This window comes from Lonchura striata, chromosome 3 (assembly GCF_046129695.1).
Source record: "Lonchura striata isolate bLonStr1 chromosome 3, bLonStr1.mat, whole genome shotgun sequence".
Taxonomy (NCBI): Eukaryota; Metazoa; Chordata; class Aves; order Passeriformes; family Estrildidae; genus Lonchura; species Lonchura striata.
In genome coordinates, this window is record NC_134605.1 from 69642886 (window position 1) to 69658181 (window position 15296).

The 15296-nt window shown below is 42.8% G+C and overlaps 1 long non-coding RNA gene across 4 annotated transcripts; it reads left to right on the top strand.

The window, feature by feature from the left end:
• The first annotated feature begins 10432 nt into the window (after nt 1–10432).
• On the top strand, nt 10433–14934 carry LOC144246067 (uncharacterized). 4 transcript variants are annotated; one of them, XR_013339732.1, is made up of 3 exons: nt 10433–10463; nt 10651–11161; nt 12350–14934. It is a non-coding gene; the product is annotated as an uncharacterized LOC144246067 (long non-coding RNA). The 4 variants fall into 4 exon arrangements; XR_013339731.1 differs by having other exon boundaries at nt 10459–10514; XR_013339733.1 differs by lacking the exon at nt 10433–10463 and adding an exon at nt 10471–10518.
• Nucleotides 14935–15296: the final 362 nt, after the last annotated feature.

Here is a 15296-nt window from a genome sequence, read left to right on the forward strand (position 1 = left end):
AATTATTAGGAAAAGGAGAGGTAGATACAGAGGTAGAAAGAGATGGTATCTATGAAGTAACTACTATGATGTCTTGGTTTGAAAAGACAGGTGTCTGCTAAGGAAGTCAGGAGCCTCTCTTGGAATAGAAAATGTAAATCCCCTCCTTCTGAATTATTATAATTTTGAAATTAAGGGGCTGTCAGGCAAAGATACGTGAGTAGGAATAACAGTTCTGTATTAGGAAAAATAAAAATGCAGAAATACAAACAACACTGACAGAATATGACTTGACACCTTGTTGGTCAGGGTGTTGGTAGCAGCCTGATTAAATGATGGCTGCAGTCCTCCTGGAGTGAGAGATGTTGAAGCAGTGATTCTGTAGAAAGATGTGGTTTTCCTCTGAAGGTCCAGTGCTGGTGTACATGGGCCTGGTCTTCCTCTGAGAATCTAGTAGAAAAAAGGCTGTTCCTCTGGGAATCCAGTGGAAAAGGATTCCCAGAGGAAATCCTTTGGATTTCCAAAGGAAATTCCAAAAGGTATTCCAGATCTCAGATTATATCCAGGTTGGGATGCTTGGCTCCTCCCCCTGGGTGGAGCATCTCACAACAGAATGATGTAATTTTACCAGTGAGACTCAATGGCTCATTAACAGAAGATAGCTCCCCAGAGGGAGGATGGGTTGTGGAAGAGATAAAGAAAACCATCCCACCTGATTCTAACAAGGTTATGAGGACCAAAGGCAATACATGAATTAGAAGAGATGATTAGTCATTTAAATCAGTTTAACTAGCAGGAAATACATATAGCTATGGTTTGTTTATGCTGGGAGACAGTGGACATTATCCATGAGGTAGATACATCAACTGGCCAAGATTCTAGTTTGGCTAGAAAACAGGTCTGGAATGAAGAGGAAAATGTTTTATTCCATCCATGCACATTGAGTTAGCAAGTGGATGCTGCACATTTAATCTAGATGCAAAGCTATATAAATGTAACCTCTACTTACACACAAAGGTGTAGATATAAAAGAGGCTACTGTGTCCATCAGGGCTCTTTCCACTGAGCTATGGTCCTGGTGTATCCAATACCCACCACTGCCTGCCCATCACTCCACTGGAAAACAGACCTCAAAGGCAAAGGGCAGGAACTGGAACAGGAGTTTGCAGAGAGCATGCAGAAAATACCTACCATTAATTGATCCTAGTTGAAACCTACAAGACAGTCTTAAACTGACTCAAGAGACTTCAGCATCTTGTGGTTTAGGTCAGGATGGGCTGAATTGCACAATAATTATTGTGCAATAACTGGATATGTGGGAAGGAGTGTTACTGTTCATTACCTCTATGAATGAGTGATTAATAACGCAAAGGACACTACAAAGTTATGGAAGAGTGGCTATCTCTACTTCCCCTCTCCTTGCTGACAAGACCAGTAATTGTCAATAGATGGGAGGAGCAGCATTAATTGTGCAGGTTCCAGCTACACAGGCTTGGTCGCAGATGTCTCTGAAGGTAGGGCTCTGTTACTGCCCTTCAGGTTGAGGAAGATGAGTTTCATGAGGTAGAGAGCACCATCCAGGTTGGCTGATTTTTACTGGCTGTAGCTTCATTCTTCATTCTAGTGTTGTTTGATGATGGGTACACTGAGTCATTGAGCAAGTGTTCTTGTATTAGGTTAGTTCTGCTACTGCTACCAGTCATGCTTTCTTAATAAGACTTGCCTGCTCATGCTTTACCTAACAAAAGTTAATCCCTGACAACTACACAGCAACATAATGAAGATTGAACTGTGAGCCTCCAACATTAGTTTTACTACTTGTGTGTGGTCTGCCCAGCAGGGGCAGCTGAAGACTGTAAGGGACTGTGCCTTGGGATACAGAACCTGCTGTTCTGGCCTAAATAATCCCCATTCACCTTTTTCCTCCTCTTTGCTCTGTAACAGGAGCCACACCAACATTCTCTTCTTTTCAGCAGAGATTAATTAGAGACTACAGGTTCTATTAGAGGCTATTAATATTAGAGCCACAAGGAAGGCTTTTCAAGGTACACATGACTTGACAGAGGAAAACAGCTATAAGGTGGGAAGTAGACAGTTGTGGGCCTCAGAAAAAAGCTCAAATCTCCCAAGAACATGAGGAGCCACCCCTGAAGAGGAAAAGATGAGAACATATTGAGAAAAGGGAAAGAAACTGAGTAAAGCCTCCCTTTCATTGCAGGTCTACTGCAGACCCATGACATCCTGCTGGCTTCTCACAGATTTCTTCCCCACAGGTATCGCCCAGGTGTCTCACGAATACCTTCTGAGATTTCCTTTACCATTCTCAGGAACCTACTCCGCTGCCACAAAAGCTGAAAAATGGCAACTTCTGCCAAGGAGATTTAAGCTGCAAATTCCTAACAGCATTGTAGCTTGGAGGCTTGCCCCAGGAAAGTAGGCCTGAAGAGTTTTAGCCCAAGCTAACTCCAAAACAAGAAACACTATTGTTTGACAGCTGTAGCTGTTTGAACCATGGAACCAAGTGCAGTATGACTCTTCTTTACTACACTTCCTCCTCTCCTGCTGGGCACAGAGAAGGTTATGAGTGACCTCAGGCATCAGCATCTGCAGATCCAGCAGATGAATTGCCTTTATTACTTATCTCCACATTGCAGTACAGCTTGCACATTACTTGTATTCTAGAAATACTACAGATAAAACACATAGACAATTAGGTCGCCATGCTAAGCAAAGAGGACTGTTCAGCTTCCCAGAGGTCCAAGGAGCCCTGGGTAACATCTTAAACTATACCATAATGGTACCCCTCTGTTCATTCTTTGCACTCCATGCTTGTTCACTTTGGCTTCTCTCCAATGCCTTCTGCTCTTCTCCTCCCCTGTGAATCCTCTTGTATCTTCCAGCAGTTGCTGGGTCCACTCTAATGCCATATGCCATTCAGCCTCCCTTCTCCAGAGTCCTTCAAATAACTTCCAAATTGCCATGAAACAGCACCATGTAGTCATAACAAATAGAAAATAGAGGTTAGGATGCTACCAAGTGCTCCATACTGGGTGTTTTTTGGCAATCACACAAAGCCAGAGACTGCCACAGCTCAGACTTTTCAGAATTTGAATTCTGCCTGATCAACAGCACATGACGCAAGTTTATATATGAGAATTCAGGTAGATGAAGCGTCTCACAGGATGGTCCAACAACACACTTCTCCACATACCTAACCAGCTTATTTTGCTGTGCTTATTATTCCCACCCACACCTATAACATGGTTATCCATCTCCAGCATCTTATCATAGCTGATTTATGGATAAATTAAATTTACCTAAATTAATTTGAAGAGTAACACACACCCTCAGCTGTCTGCAGCAGATCACTACTTCTTTGGCTCTCATTTTTTAATGATGCCATATAGAGTTGCACCCCTTTCTTTGAGCAGCAGCTCAATTCCCACTTGTTTAACAGTCATTGTTTTTCTTGCCCTGGAAAAAGTCATGTAAGATTCAGGCAAATTATTAAGTGGAAATAGGTTTTTTCTTTCTGTTTCCTGCAGCCTAGACTGTCTCATTCTTTAATGACATCTTTATAAATGCTGTGTGCTTTAGTGCTGTATGCTGTACAATCGGATATTGAATGCAACACAAAAGCAAGATACCAAAGCATTTGTGATACCTATGTGCCCATAGTGACCTGTTTTCTCTTTGTTTTCCTTTTTTGATCTGGGCATTTCGATAACTTAGAAATTAAAATTATATCCTGCTCTGAGTGATCATTCTTATCAGGCAGAATGAAAAGGGCACTTCTTTTCCTTTCTTCTACTGCATGCTTTGCTGTCTTCTGAGCACATCTCATTTAATTTATCTGTTATAAATCCTGGTATGTGTATTCATTATGGACAAGGGATTGTTTGTGCAAATGAGTTATGATTCCTGTGGAAAAACAAAACAACACACCAATCAAACGCATGGACACAGCTCACACTTAAATAATGCTGGATTCACTCCAGGGGCTTCTGTATTGGGTGGGACAAGTTAACCCAGTAGCTTGTCAGTGTTCTGGATTATTGCCCAGGAGAAGAAGCTGTAAATGCTTTCTTGCCTTGTGAGTGGTTGATGATTCCATTTGGGTCCTTAAATTTGATACACACTTCTCCCTCATGCTGAATTGAATTAAATTAAAAGCACTGTGTGCTTTAAAACTCCTAACAGAAGAGTTATTTAAAGGATGCAAGAGAAGTTGGTACCAGAGAATAAATATATAGTTTTATCTTAGAAATTAAAGACTTATGGAAATAGCACTAGAGATATTCTTCTCTATCTGTTCAAGAGTCAGACACAATTTCAGCTCTTGTGTTAAAATTATCCCTTTCCTTACTACAAACCTTGAATTCCACAGAAACCAGAAGAGAATGGCATTTTAAGTGGTCATAGAAAGGAAAACAGTCCTGTGCAATCATGGTAGAGACTATAAATCAACTCTGAAAACCATGGAAGAGGATGTGTCATGATTCCACTCATGCCACTAAGGTGAAATCCGTCATGTAATAAGTGGGAATTGTTGTCTGATGGTGCTGAAAGTCTGATTTCCTCACCAAGTACTCTATCCTCTAAATATATGTCCATTAGGAAAGAAGTGGACAATAACCATCTCTGCTGTTTTGCATTCTTGACTGGAAATAGCTCGGTGATGAGCTCAGTAATCTTCCATGTATGCTAAAAATGCAGCTGCCTTCATGAAGACATTCCACATAGGATTAAAACAGTGTCACAAAAATGGTAGGTGTCTGCATATGCTCAGATGATGAAGAGGTGATGAGTACTTTACATGGCTTTACTTTTTTGGAACATGGTGCTCAACTGTCCAACTACATCATCCTCTAGTACCAATACATACATATGCATACCTATAGGATCTAAGATATATTGCAGATATTTTTAGGCAAGAATTTATATTAAATGTCACACTGGTATTTACTGTAAGAGTCATCTCTGGACTTAAAATTTTATGCTAGTGATTGAATAATCTGTTTTTCAGGATTGTGAGGAGAAGAAAGACCACAGTGCAATGTGACAGCTAACTCTTATAAACAAAAATAATCCACATACTGGGCAAATCAGCTGACAAGCTTCCCCCTTCATTATAGGGGATTGTAAAAGGACATTTCTCTCAAGTTCCATACCCTTTATGGAAAATTATGCAGAGATTAATACTGCCCACTGACATGCTATCACATCACATTATACTTCATCCCAAATCTAAAAGTAGTTGCTCAAACAAGCCAATACTTAAAAACAGACTTTGTTATACACATAGAGCTAAGTTTTGTGAAAGAATAAAGTAAAATTTTTAATTTCTTTAGGAACATCGTACCTAGGAAATACTACGTAGAATTCCTCCTTATGCTATTTCAAACACATTCTTACAGGTTTCTTTGGTGTCCCATGCCTTTTGATATGTGGAGCCAACCTAATAACAAAAAAAGCATCCAGATTCTAGTCATTCAGCTTTATCACAACAGGAAAGTTACAGTTCAACATTATTTTGGAAATGCTGATTGATAACATTAAAACAATCGTCTAAATCTCAGAGTAAATAACTTCTGAAGTCCTCATAAACAGATCTGTCCATTCTATTCTGCTCCCTGCTTTTCAGCACTCAGGAGTTCATCATACTTGAATTGCAAATGAGCAGCATAAATGTTAAAAATGTTTCTGCCTGTTATTTTCATTGGCATCAGTCTCAGCAGTGTTTTGGATATAGAAGAGATTGCACAAACTGCAGCAGGGCTGCAAGGAAACACACATTTCCCCAGTCTGATTGCCAGAATGGAGAATTAATTTTATCCAAGCCCTTGATTCTTCCCTGCAATCCTCATTGGCCTGACTAGGGACCTGGTCCTTCACAGACCACTGAGAACCACTGCAAACATCCCCTTTATATTCCATGATGGTCAAAAGCAACCAGTGTGTTCCAGCAAGCTGGAAGAGACTTTTCCAAAGGCTTCACAGGATGCTTGTTGCAAGTGCTAACCAGGCAACATTGTGGAAGAAACTGATGTGGGCAAAATACATGACTGAGCCCCAGTGCAGAGACAGCACCCATAGGCAACCACTTTCTGTGTAACACAGCTTACAAACCAAACTGGAGCAGCCACCTTAGCAGGGCCTGTAAAAATAAGTAGAGGTCTGCTTAGAGACTTGAGCTATTGGTGCTACACTATGGGAGAAGACTAGAAAGTTAGCTTATACTCTTAGAGAACTTCTGTGTGTTGTAGGCATGTTTGGTTAATCAATGTTTGTCTATGTTCTGCAATCTAGAGCAATTCCTTCAGGCTGAGGAACCCACACCTGCATCTCCTGGCAGACTAAAGGCTCCTGCAGACTGCCAGGAGGGCTGTTGGGTCCAACACACATGAAAATTTAAGCACTTTTTCCTTCAGGAATGGTGCTGCCCATTGCAGTGCTAAGGATATAAAACTATGTCAGAATTCAAAGTTTGTCTTGAAGATGGGATAAAACAACTCTCTAGGAAAACAGATGTGACAGTTACCACTCTGCCACACCAAGACCTGCTGGTATAGCCTAACAGAAATGAGATGTACAGAAATGCCCACAGCAGAGCCAGGGCCACACTTCTGACACAACCTCCCATTCAAAGAGCCTCAGGAACACAGATCTGATAATCAAAATTACTTGAAAGGTGATCTTATTCTTCGTTCCATTAAAAGAATAGTTTGTAACACCACTTCTGAGAGAAAAAAGGGTTAAATCTGAACAGCTTTTTATGTGGAATTCTTCCTTTTAAACACAATTAGTGTCCATTGGTACCTAAGACTAATTCATGCAACCACAATGATTTTTTTCTGCCTGAGGAAAATTTACACTAAAATGTGGAATAAGGCTATGTAAAAGGTAAAATAAACAAGCCATCCTAGCCAATGCCTGCCAAGAGAATAAGATCAAGCACTTGAATCCTTTGTACTGCTGAACCACTCAGTCTCTGGTTTTCACATTTGCAGTTTATGCAGATTTTTTTTTTTTTTTTGTAAACTCAGATGTCCACTGGGGCTGGGAATAGAAGAAAAGGTATGGCTAAACCCTTCATCTGTCCAGCCCCATTTCTTGAGTAACTGTATGCAAAAGAAATAAGAAAAAATAAGAAGTCTCTCTCTTCCAGCAGAGGATTACAAAATAAATGGTGGTTAATCTATAGCAACAGAACTGTCCATTTCTTCCAGGCAGATGAAATATAAAATATGCAGTAATGCTCAGAGCATTTGCTAATTATTTAACAGAGGGATTTTCCACACAAAACACATTTAAAAATTAAAAAGCTTCACTAGTCCTGACCAGAAAATTTAAAGTAAGATTTTTATCGGCAATGTTTTAAAGCAGAGGACTGCAGTGACCCCATCTTGCAGCCTGAATTCAGCTGAATCCTATACCATGTTATAGACCCTTCTGCAAAATGTGTTCTTAACAGGAAAAACGACAGTATTATGTATCACTAGTCTGGAGCAGGAATGATTTCTAAAGATTGGCCAGGAAGAAGCAGTGTCTAGACTGGGAAAGGATTTCCAGATGAGTTCTGCCTCATCTGAGCTTCAGCTACTCATATGCCTTTCTAGTTTCTCCATGTCTCTGTTTACCTAGCTCTAGCAGTGATCTTTGTACACCTTTCAAAACTCTGAAGCTGAGGTACTGGTACACACTGTAATGTCCAGGGAGTATCATTTACAGTAGCATTTTATTGCTCATAATTCAGCATCCCTTTCCTTACAAATGCTAAAATTTGGAGGTTGGGATTTTTCTTTTCCTTTTTTCAGTGGCGCTGCACTCAGCTGTCCCTACCTTTCTCTTTAGAGCTGACATCATCACTTCATCACCATCCATCCATCTTCCCCTGTAGTGTGTGCTACTTTCCCAGGGCTGTAAATTTCACCTGCCATTAATTTTGCTAATTCACCATGCTTGTTTAGGAACAAAAAAAATAAAACCATAACAAAATGTTGACATAACTACTGGTCTTTTTCTCCACACCTTTCTTAAGCAGATGCGTGGAACTAAATGGGGAAGAGTCAGAGATTCCAGTCTCTCAGGGTCATAAAAAGAGAACTAGACTGTCCTAACCTAAGGAAAGCAGAGAACTCAAACAGATGCATGGGGAGGTTATTAAGTTTCATCCCTAAATGTATTTGCATAATTTGGGTATTTACCAGGAAAGAGATGGAGAGATTGGATCATGCTTTATGGTAGTAAAATCATGGGATAGATGAGATGAACTCTTCATATTCTTTCCCACCCCTGTAAGTTTATGCCATAGCTGTAAAGTCCAGAAATATCCATTTGTCTTCCATTTACATATATTAACCTCTTCCACTCCACTGTTCTGCCAACAGATTTAAGGTTTATACTGCTCCAGGGTGAGGGCTCTCTCCAGAAGTTCTTGTCCCCAAAATACCCAAGTTTCTTTTACAAAATTAACCACATTCCATCTTGCTGAGTAGGGTGAATGCTTCCCTCTTACCCTTTTTTTTTTTTTTTAACCTCAAATGCAACAGGCCACGTTAAAGAAGAATTTCTTCTCAAATCAGATCTCATCACTAGCTCTAAGCATTTGAGCAAGATGCATGTGTCAAGAGCAGGGCCACCATGAAAACCTCTACCCAGCTTTTCATCTCTTGCCAATGCTGATTTGATATTTTAGAGGAAGGTAATGCTTCCCCTGGAAATCATAGAGCTGGGAACTGGGGGGACGATGGGGGGGGTTCAAGGGGGGGGGGGGGGGAAGTACAGTCAAAACAACAAAAAATATTATTCCTGAGTCTTGTTCGTAACTTACAGAAAATCTGGAGTATGGTGGCATTAATGGACAAATACAATACATAAACAACACACTCAGTGTAGTGAGTTAATCTTTATTCCAAGCAGCCTCCCAAATAGGGAAAACAAGGAAATACCAATGGGACTGAAAAGGCACATGGAGTCAATTCCTGAAAGAGGCTCTTGCATTCTTCCATCTGACTCTCAGTGGAAGAATGTCCTTAAAAGAATATAATCTTGAGGACCCCACGTTATGACATGCCATCCCTAACCTCACAGAAGCCACCTCCATGATCAGTCTTCTTCTGTCATCCTCTACCTCTGTTGCCATACCTTGCTACAGCAAAGAAACAAACATGCTTTCAGTAACAGCCTCCTTCTTCCTGGCTTTTGGTCCTAAATTCTTTGTGATAAATCTTTTTTTGGCATCAACAATATTCAGCTCAGTGACCTCCTCTGCATTTATCTCAATCATATCACAGGATTGCTTCTAGGGAACCACTTCCACATGTCACCTGACCTTCTGCAGCAACATAGCTTAACACACATTTTTGGGCAACCAAAATGGTTGTAGTTAAATGGGCCAAAAATCTATAGTCACAACACACTACCATCTGCAAACTGAGAAAATCTTGTAGCTGTGTGTTCCCATCGTGGGTGACACACCTTTGTGTAAAGTAAGATGCCTGCATTTTGGTCACAGCATGGGGAAGTTTCCATCACAATTCCAGGGGCAGTGATTCCACCCTGTCCCTTAGCAGTCTATTCCAATGTCTAATCAACATTTCTGTGAAGAAATTCTTCGTGTTGTCTAAACCTCCCCTGGCACAGCTTGAGGCTGCGCCTTATCTTGCCAGTGGTTGCCTGGGAGAAGAGACCGACCCCACCTGCCTACATCCTTATTTCAGGTGGCTCTAGAGAGCAATAAGCCCTCCCTGAGCCTCCTTTTCTCCAGGCTAAGCACCCCCAGCTCCCTCAGCTGCTCCTCACAGGACTGATGTTGCAGACCCTTCACCAGCTGCATTGCCCTTCTCTGGACTCAGACCCTCAATGTCCTTTCTGAGTTGGGGGGCTCAGTGTCACAGAGGCACTAGGGACAAATAAAGCACAGCGAGGGCACCTCCGCGCAGAACAGCTGGCAGAAGTGTACTCAGCGCGGAGTTGCCATTCTGCTTTCTCTGCGAGCGAGGGCTTAGCGCGACACTCGCGCAACCAGCGATCGCACCCAGCCCCCCCGGATTAACCCGCGCCCTCCAGGAGCGACACCGCGGCAAGTCAGCGGGGACGTGAAGGCGGGGAGCGGAGCGCGGCCAGGTCGGTGAGGCAGGCGGGCCGGCCGCGCAGGTGCGCCGGGCCCCTCCCGCTCCGCTGCCCGCGGAGGGGGCGGCGGCCGCGCCGCTCCTAACGCGGCCTGACAGGCGGGGCGGCGGCCGCCGGCGCTCCCGCGGCCCTGCCCGGCGCTCCCCCCGCGCCGCCCGCGCTGACATCACCGGGCAGGATTTAAATAGCTCCGCAGCCGCTGCCTCCCGGATACAGCGCGCCCCATTGGCCGCCGCCGCAGCCAATGGCCGCGCCGCGCCGCCGCGCTCCGCCAATGGCGGGGCCGCGGCCGGCGCGCGCCTCCCCTGTCGCTAAGGGAGGGAAATACAGCGCGCGCGGCGGGCTGTCAGGTGCGCCGGGATGCGCCGGGAACGGGGAGCAGCCGGGGGGCTCCGGGCTGGGTGGGTGGGTTCTCCTGCCTTCGCCCCCCCCTTGGTTTTCAGCCCTACTAGGCGAGCTCCCCTCTCCAGCCGCGTTACTCGGCGCGGGGAGGAAGGGAGCAGTGTGGAAAGTGACTGTTCTCCGCTTTGTTTTAAGCGCTCCGGCGGCGGCGGCGTCTCCCGCGCGGTGAAATGCAGGACGAGCGGCCCCGCCGTGCTCTTTCCTCCTCGGGGAGAGCTTGAAACGAGAGGGAAAGAGAGAGCGAGAGGGGAGAGCGATCGGTGCTGACTCGGGGGCTGGCCGGGCTGCTGCTGGGGCCCGGCGGCCGCAGACGGTGGATTTGTGGGAAGAGGACGGGCTGAGAAATAAACGCACCTGGCCAGCGGTGTTTAGGGGAGCGGGGGCCGGGTGCCCCCGCTGGCTGCCGGAGCCCCTGGACTCCGGACGCGGAGCCGCCGACTGCAATGGACGCTGGCCGCCGCTGGCCGCGGAGCGGAGCACACCCGCCGCCGAGGAGGGAGAGCGGCCCGCCCGGAGCCGGCCGGCAGCGCGCCCCTCGCCCGGAGGGGGACCGGGAGTTTCCTCTTCGGCATCGCTCCGGTGACCGCGGGCTGTGCCAGCCGGCCGCCCAGATAGGTTGCGTGGCAGCCACGGCGCGAGCGAATAGGTAAACGCCACTGTGTAGATGTGCTGTTTGGAGAGGAGAAAAAAAAAAAAAAAAAATTAAAAAATTAAAACGTGCGAGGATGCGGTCATTGGGCCTGGCACAGGGGATGGGGCTGCACGGGGAGATGGAATAGCCTTCTCTCCCGTGCCTCGCGCGGCGGCGAGATGTAGCCGAACGAAAATGAAGTCCTTACGTAAAGCGGGCTGGCTGGATGGCTGGGTACCTGCTGCGTCCTGCATCGCCAGCCGCTGCCCCGCCAGAATTACCTGGGCTTCTCCCTGCCGTGCCGCAGCCTGTCACTGCGGGGCCTGTCCTAAAAGCAGACTTTCATCCGCAGGAGCTCGTACATTTAAGAGCTGCGTAGCACTGTGGAACAAACATAAATCAGTTGCATTCCAAACTCAGAAAATTTAACCCATTTCACTTGTTACCAAGCTTACTAGCTTGAAAGAACACGGTATAAATCTACTTTGCTGTCAAGCCATGATAGCATTACGTAAAATATTTCTTCTTGGTTACTGTTTACTGCTTCACGCTCCACAAATATTTCTGACTTAATTCTTTCCCGTATCTACAGTGTGTTAATTCGTTGCCTGAATATCCTAAAGATGTCGGCCTGCATACTCAAAAGGCAAATGCATGTGTAAGAATTGCAGGAAAAATATGGAACAAGGCTGAGACATTTTTGCTTTTTTAAAATTGATTTCAGTTTCTGGTTCTCCCAATATTTTAGTGTAGGGTGATAAACTTTCTGCCTTGCTGCTTTTCTTCTCCATTCATCATCAAATTAAGAACACAGCTTAAGTCACAGTTTTGTTGGAGAGGGTTTATTTTATGTAATCAGAAATTTCTATGCAACATGAAACATTAATTATTGCAGGAGAAGCTGCAAATTCTTGCTGTAGATGCCCCAGTAAATGTAAAACTAAAAATCAAATGAATGCTTAATCTTTCCCTGAAACAAACCCACCGAGTTATCAGAAATCTGAGGTGCCTACCTGTCTACGTCTCTTTGATGTGATGAAGTTTGTGTCAAGGTTTCTTTCCCTTTAGAAAAGGGGAGCCTCTAAATTGAAATCGTTACCCCCATCCTCCCCCATGTTTCTGTTTCCTCCTTCTCCTTACCTGTTTTTCCTGTCAGTGAAAGATGAGGACTGTGAAGCCCTGTTTCCCCTTCTGATGTTGCAGAACTCCTTGGATGTGTCGGAAGCAAGCGCCAGGAGCATTTTGTGATCTTTGTGGGAGGAAGGCAAAAGCCACCCAGGCCCTGTTCCCTCCATCTTGAGCTTTCCATGGTGATTTGCAGCAGCACAGGGAAGTATGAAGCACCGAGGAACAGAAGTCAGTGTTTAAACCTGACTTCACTTCAGCATTAACGACCACATAAGTTTCACGTAACAGAGGACCATGGGTAGAATAGCAGAAGCACTTAAGGTGCCTGATTTAAAAGTTCTGTTTTGCATAACTAAAGATTTGGGAGCTGTTCAGAAAAGATGATTATACAAGTGTTTTTATTTACTGTCCTAACAGAAGATGATGATTCGCATTATCTTGCATGCATCTTGGATGCATCGGTATCACCATATAGATTTCAGGGGACCTGTATTGATTTAAGTTAGTAAAGAAACACAGTGAAGTTTTAAATAGTTGGAATAATATTCTCCCTCTCTTTCAGTCAGATTTGCCCTTCATGTTACTTGTGTTTCATAATCCTCCTAGCTCTCCATTTTGTCATTACAAGACCAGCATCTCTACTGTAAAAAAAAAAAAAAACGGTGAGAGAGAAAGAGAGAGGACCCCCCCCCACCCCGCAAGAAAAAAAAGTCTTTTTACAATCTGCTATTTATATTAATGTTTAAATAAATTTAGGGCACAAAGTGATCCTGGTTTTTAATAGGCTTATTTAGTTTCATTTACTTACACAGGTATTTTTTTGGAACCAGAAGCTCTCAGGAAGAGAATATGTTCAATGCACCAATACCCTTTAGGAGTTTGATAAAAGACATGATATCATGAGTATCATCACCACTTCTGTTATTCTTCTTACATAGTAGCGACAAGATTGAATCACCATTTTTAGCTATTCTCCAGCAGAACTCGTAATCTATCAATGTGTCAGCTCAACAGCAGTTTTTTCTTCACTAATGTGAACCAGAAGGTCCAGCTATCACTGATTTTGACATTTTTATCTGAGATTGCATGTATTGCAGAAGTTTGAAGCAGATGAATTATAGGGCCTATTACATTTTCCTAAAGATGTACAAAACATAGACTACGTCACCTAAAACATTTCATACTAATTTATACCGGATAACATTCCTATGCTTGGTGTTTCATAAGCCTTCTTCTAGAAGAACTATTAAATATTTGTCTGATAAATAACAAGAATGAGATCAAGTGTGGGTCCTGCAGTTTTTTGAATGCCTCACATTACCCTCTCTGTTGTTACATAATGCATCATAAAGAAATACGTGCCTTCATTCTCTTTAAATCACTCCGGCATGGATAGTACTAAGCCTTCCTCCAAGTCCTTGTTATGCAAGTCCTTGCTACTGTCAGCTCTGCATGGTTACTTTCAATACAAGGTAACTGCAGACTTTTTGTAAAACTCCTTGCATTTCTGGAATTTTCAGTGAAGTGATTCCAGGGGTGTTGCTCTCTTTCTCAGCTACAAACTAAGTTATTATGAACAAACAGGTTTTATCCCATTAGAATAAATCCCATTCATTCCAGAACATCAAAAGGTAACCTGTTGTTTGTTTTTTTTGTTTATTTGTTTACTTGCCTCTATAAGGACATTATGAGTATCTGAATGCACTTCAGTGTCAAAACAGTGACATAGACCAGAATGCAGTAGTATTTTGAATGTCTGTTGGAGAATGCAGGCATATAACTAAGTACTGAAAAAAGACATAGCACAGTAAAAAAATCCATGACCAATCTAGCAAAGCTATTAGGTAACAAAAAATCCATATGGGCATTAAGTACTATTATTTAAAGTAAAATCTGTGTTATATAGTATAAGCAGCATTCAAGTGAAATTGATGAGACATCTCTATAGAACTGAAAGTATCATTTTTAAAAGCTATGATACAATGTTCTGTATTTCCTTACTTGGAAAGGTGAATTTTACTGGTCATTCTGTAAGGGTATAAAATTAACAGCAAGCACTTCAGAGAATTAAGAATGCCGCCTTATTTGTGGATATTTTTTTTTCCCCTCTGTAAAACACAGAGATCACTGGCGGCAAAAAATCAGGAAAAACCTTTCTGGGTTTTCCAATATAATGTAGATCTTGTTGAATACCCTGTCTTTTAAGATGGCCTTGGTTTTAAAGAGACTGAAACAGGAATATCTCAAAATTTGTCATACTGACTAAAAAATATTTTCTCTTCCTTTTTACTAGTAGGATATGCAGGTAGTAACTCAGCAACGTGTCACCAGGAAAGGAGAGTTTGTTTCATATTCCATTAGCAGATCTTTTAATTTAACAATGCTTTATTGCATTTCTACATTTCTTTACCTTTTTGTTGCTTTTGTAAATTTGAGTTACTAGCTTATTTGTTTATTTCCATTTTCCTACTTCTAGTTATTTTGGAAGGTTAAAGTATAATCTGTTCAGATTTTGGTATAACACATGGAAAATATTTTTTTTAATTCCTTTTGCAAGCAGTAGGTTGGTGGGAGGAGGTCTGCACTAAAAAATAGTGTACCTATGAAATAGTGTACTCCAGTGGGAGATTAAATAAAAAAGAGCAAGATGACTGAGGCAAGTAATTTGTCACAGACGTTCATGCAGTTCTGGTGTTTTATTTTAAGCTGGATTCATCAAATGTGCTAAGGAGTAATTTCTGTCTGATATGAAGTTCCCATCAAAGGAGACTGAGTGGTTTAAGTTTAAACATGGTTTGAAAATACAGGGAAATGTTACTGGACTGGTGACAGTTTGATTTGGTAGCCAAAGTGGACACAAGGAAGTAAATTGAAGAATGCTATTTTTGGCCTAAAATACGTCAGGAAAATACATCATTAATATAGTACTGTGGAGCAGTGACTTTACCTAGAAGATGTTTTTTTTTTCTATGAAGCACAAAGATTTTACCGCAGGCGTCTGAGTTACGTAGATTATAAAGGG